Source organism: Medicago sativa, chromosome 2, assembly GCF_051527215.1.
Source record: "Medicago sativa cultivar Bolivia chromosome 2, Bolivia_mono, whole genome shotgun sequence".
Taxonomy (NCBI): Eukaryota; Viridiplantae; Streptophyta; class Magnoliopsida; order Fabales; family Fabaceae; genus Medicago; species Medicago sativa.
Window position 1 is genome coordinate 58,010,105 of NC_140750.1, and position 6,024 is coordinate 58,016,128.

The following is a 6,024-nucleotide window of genomic DNA, read 5'->3' on the forward strand; positions in this document are numbered from 1 at the left end:
TTCTCACGTTGCTGTTGCTTTTTCTTGTTTATGAATATTCAGAACTCCAAGGATGATCGTGTTTGTCCTTAAATTTGATTGAAGGCTTAAGCACATAATTTGTCGCACATTGTCCTGGTAATTTAGAACTAGCACATTCAATATCTGTGTTAGTTTCATTGACATACATTATCCTTTTTGTTTATCATTTTGACAACTGTTCTTTCTTTTTATTTCTCACTTTAGGCGTATCCTTATGCTTCGCGTGCAAGGCTAATTGGATAATCCTTAATGGCACAAAGCAGTTACAACCATCATCATGTATCAGTCTAATGACTTTCGTCTCTTGTTTTCTGTTGTTTGCAAAAATAATCACTCCTAAACTTTCTTCATTGTGTGCTCAATTGTTAATTCATTGAGATTGAATTGGTGGAATTTAGAAGCATGCTACTTCAGAAGTTCCGTGCATGTTGATCCATTGGACCAATTTTAAGTTATATAGTAACATTAGGCAAATTGGTTTCTCATGTTTTATATAGTCACATTTAATTTTGGTAATTCAATTTTATATTAAGCTCTCACAGTTATATAGTGAGTTAATTATCCATGTTATACAGATTATATATGAGAGTGGCTTTCTACACCCCTGTTTTTTTTTTTTTTACTATGCATTGATTTTTTATTTTTCCTCTTCTAGCTTTAATGAGTCACTTCATTTTAGAAATTTTTTGTACTATATATGAGAAAGGAAATACCCTCATTCAAGTTGAGGGACTAACCTTTTTCTGAAAATCCTCTCCTCCTCCTCTAAACTCTCCAAGCGAGCCTTAAACAATAAGAAAGTTGTGTTATAAGAACGTACCATTTGTATTTGTGGCTATGCAATATATAAGAGGAAATTGAAGGTGGTGTACATAGGCATTCTGGCAGAAGAAACTAATGAGCTTTTGATTCATAAGAGGAAGTTTCAAGTGGTTGAATGTATCATTCCCAAAATAAAATATGTTTTTAATCCATTAAGCTTATACTCAATTAATGATATATGCTCAAGATTTATTAAGCAAATATAAAACCATATGATCAATAATTGAAGTCCAAAAAGCATTGAGTGTGCATTAATTAAAGAATCAAGTGGAAGAGGTGGAATATTTGATATTTGTGAACTTCAGCGTGTTTACAATGTCTAAGGGATTATTTTAGTCGGAATTAGTATATAAAGCATTTGATCTAGAACAAAGGTAACTATGCATAAACCAAGAGTCAATATTCAGTCATCAATGATCAATCATCAAGTAGATATCACCAGATAGATATTTGTCGAGATATTTTTGAAAGTAATATAACAAAGCGACAATACTGTGAAATCTTTTTTTTTTCTTAAGGAACATTACTGTGAATCTTATTGGACAAGTCGAAAGTTATTCTGGTATTGCGTAGTCCTTAAACCCTTGAACTAATGGATGCACCATTCACCTTTTGAACAGTCGTAGAGAGAAACTGATAAATGCAAGAATTATTGCTTCTGTTCTGTTTGAGGTCCTAAAAACAGTTACAATTACAATCATACCTAGTAATCAGGTGATTTCTTCTGTTTTTTACTTAATCATAATATAGTCAAAATTATATATAGATTATCAATTTGCATTTTGTTTTCTTAAGATTTTCTCGATGTTTTGTCCAAAATAGGAACTTACCGAAAGAAATGCAATCCACAAAAAAGCTGAGTTTAGCATTCTTCCACTTGAGCAAGGGGAAATTCAGCATGCAATCATGCAGCAATTGTTTATTTCAAGGGGAAATTGTTTATTTAAGTTTACCGAAATATTGTGTTCTTCAATATTTATGCTGTCTTAGTTTCATTTCCATACATTTCCTTTTTTTATTGTCTTTTTAACAATTGTTTATTTATTTATTTATTTCCTTTGGGTGCGAGACTAATCGGCTATTCTCAAATGGTGCTGAGTTCTTAAAATTATCATAATGTATAGGTCTAATGGCTTCTTCCTCCATCCATTTTTATAATCTTTTGCTGTTTTTCATATATATTAATTAAGAAAAGTTGATAGTGTAATGAAATGGGTACATTTGTTTTATGACCACTATTAAATTGCAGTATGCGTGTTAATGTATTCTATATTGTCTTTTAATCTTTCAAGACAAATAAGATATATTATGAAAGCTATTTCAGAATTTTATGTCATTGTGAGAGAATTACAGCACTTTGAGGACCTCCTCTTGCTCCCCTCTGTTTATTATCATATTGTTTATTTTTTCTTTGTTGTTGTTGTGGTTACCTGCACCAACCTACCTGAACAATCTGTCCTTTGCACTGTCTGGTAGATGACCCCTTGGTTAAAACGTATGCAGATGTGTTTCATTAATCATATCCGAAATCGACTATTACTCATCCACACAGGTTCGATCTCTGTCTTGTGTTTGAAAAAAAAAAAAACAGTTGAAGTAGAAGGCTCGTTTTATGTACCCATAAACATAAAAAAAAAAATAAAAAAATCTTATGTACCTCACATATTCTTATACGGGGATAAATCACCTCTAAACAGTGGTGAGAACTTCCTATCCATATGGTAACCCAATAAAAAAGAGGAAATGGATTTTTTTTTTCGGTTACAAAAGAGATAAATGAATGATATCAGTAGAAAATATAAAATATAGATCAATGAAGTATGTTTGTAACTGACATAAAGGTTACTAGGCACCTTAATAGCTTCATAAGTTGATACTTATGTCCTTTTAATATTACTCCACTTGAGTTGTGTTTTCTGTTAGGAAAATACTTCCATGATGACAAAGATTTGGACACTATTTGAGCACACATACACAATTGAGAAAGGGAAAATAATTAAAAGATATCAATTTTTCAACAATTAAATTAAATTTATTTTTGTGTCTGTGCGTGTCTAGATATATATAGTGTGCTCAAATGCTTGTAACCAAACAAGACTTCCTCTTGATCTTAAGTGTATTTTCTTTACAACACTTTCTAATTGTTAATTATATCACGATTTTCATATTGGATTCAATTTTTTAAGAGTAGAATTGGATGAAGAGTTTAGCCATCATTTTAATTTCTTTTTTCAGAAGTCTCTTACAAATCAATCCTGGTTCCCCTAAAAGAAACACTTGAATGCAGTGCAACGATCAAGATGCCTTTAAATGAAAACAAGGAATATTAATTGATTAACTGAGAGAGGAAAGTTTAGTAGAGATTAGTTTTGTAAACAACAGAGAACAAGAGTCAGAAGTCGTTATCATAGAAAAGTCATTAAACTGATACATCATGATGGTGGTAAATGCTTAGTGCCATTCAAGATTAGCAGACTAGCTTTGATCGGGAAACATGAAGATACAACCTAGGAAATGAAGATAAGAAACAATCATCAAAACAAGAAAGAAAAAGATTAATGTATGACAATGAACCTAAAATAAAATTTTGAAGAACATGAAATATAATGAAAAATTAATAAGGGAAAAAAATTCACAATGTGGTGATTCTGAATTACCAGGTGATTGCAACAAATTATCTAGTTGAGCTTCCATTAAACTTTGAGGACAAACCTAATCATCCATAGAGTTCTGTATATTCATAAAAAAAAATAAAAAGGCAACATCAATGTGAGAATGAAAGCCATAAAAGTTGAGACATAATTGGATATAATCAATTTTGTATGCATTACCCTTTTCAATGCAATTTTTTTTATAGTAGTGTTAAGATCACCATTCCAACGGTCATCTTGCGGTGTTACACGTACTTCTAAGAGCTTTGGTGCATTCAACATACCATATGAGAAAGTTTCCATCATGGGACAATTTATTACAAATAACGTCCTCAATAGTGGTAATTTGAAGTCATGTCTTCCTTTAATAAAGTTTCATCATGTTTCAAGTTCAACATTGGCAAATGCATCAAAGTGAGAGTTTTCAATTGCATATCCAGCCTATTCTTAGGGATATTGCATAATATATGCAGGGGTTGGGGTTCAAACCCCGGACACTCCAATTATCCACATTAAAATGAGTGAGTTCTAGCCACTAGACTATTTGACAAAAAAAAAGATATAATCTCATCCTGAACTTAATATGTTTCATCTTGCTTTTGTAATCATTCTTTCTCTCTCAAGGTAATTTTTCGGCCACCTTTTCTTCCTATTCCTCATTTTCTATTTTTTTTTATGTTGATCCAAAAACCTTTTGGCTGCTTTATTACTTCTATATTGCCATCAATGTTAAAGTCTGACATTATGGCACGCAGTATAAATGTTATACGTGATGTCAGGACAAACTAGATGTCAAGAGTGATGTCAAGACATCATGACAACACAGATAACAAACAACAAACGAATAATAAAAGCAGGAAATAAAAGGCACACAAGTTGTTTGTTGACCCAGTTCGGTGCAACGTCACCTACGTCTGGGGGCTACTAAGGCAGGAAGAAAATTCACTATAATAGTATTAGTTTGAAGCGTACATAAAAACTTTCTCCACTCTACGAGCTTCGTACCTAATCACTACCCGTGCAATTTCTATCTAAGACTCTCCTAGATATGAGATCCCCCTCTCACTTCCTCTCAACCACAATCCCAGTGATTGGTTCAATAAAAACAACAAAAATGGAGACACACTCCTAGACAAAGAATCAACTCTTGCTTACAAGCTTTGAGTGATTCAGAGTTTACAACTCAACTATAGTCCAGCTCTATGCATCAACGTGATACAAGAGTGGCTCATAAATAACAAGGACAGACTAAAACTCTAAATGACTCTTTTGTAAATTGCGGCTTCAGTAAGTAAATTAGTTCCTTTATATAGCCTGAATGAAAAATGGGCTTGGTGCATAACCCGGGCCAATCAATCAGCTAAACCACACGATTTTCAGCACAATGTTCTGAAGCAAATATGTTGTTTCCTTAAATGTTACAAGATCACACTTAAGAAACACAACAATGCTAAGCCACCTATCCTTGCTTCTAGAAACCACACGCTTCTTTGTCAACTACACGTGTGTTATACCCTAATTTTGGACCTAAAAATATTTGCTAAAAATGTTTTCTATCTCTGATATGTGTCTTTGACCTTTGAGAGATTGCCTATTTGTTACTGTTTACTCTGATATTCCACTCTGATGTATTTGCATATTTCTACTGTCTGTGTTTGAAAATCTTTTCAATTGTGACTTTGTCTATGTTTTCTTGCATTTAAAACCATTCAAAGGGTTTTTGTTGAATTCCAAGTTATTTGAAAATTGTCTCTAATCAACTGCATCTTTTTCTGTATTTTATTCAATGTTATTTGCAAAAATCATGAAAAAGGGCATTTTAGTCATTTCCTGCATTCAAACCTATTTTAATCCCTGAAAAATTGTCTCTGAGTCTTTTCAATTGGTTTGTATAAATCTTTGTTTCAATTCCATGTTAAAATCCATTTCAAAATTGCATTTTAGACATTTTGAGTCAGTTTAGTCCCTAGGGGCATTTTGGTCATTTCACATAAAATTTTGACAGAAAGAGGTTACTTTAAAGTACCTCATTTTTGTAGTTGGTTCATTTTAGTCCTTTTTGTATTTTTTATTTGTTTCACTTTACGTTTATTTCATATTACCAGGTTTTAACCAAATTTTATTATTATTTTCATTTTAGTCCCTATTTTACTATTATTTTCACTTTAGTCCTTTTTTCATTTTATTTTCTCTTTAAGTCTTTTTCAATTTACATTTTAGTCCCCTGAATGTTTAAAATTGCATTTTAGTCCAGTTTGTCAAATTGCAGTTTGGTCCTTGTACTTTCAAAAATTGCAGAAAGGTCCTTAGTCCAATTTCAGTCCTTTGGTCCGAGTTTTAGTCCAGGTCCAGGTGGCACTATCTCATTTGTGCAGAATGACACATGGCAGGCTATAAATAGTGCATTTACTGTACAAGTCAGAAAAAAAAATCATTCACTGCGACATCACAAAACATAATTCGATCCTATTCTCAAGAAAAAAACAAATCGAACATCAAAGTTCATCAAGAACTCGATGAACATTCATCC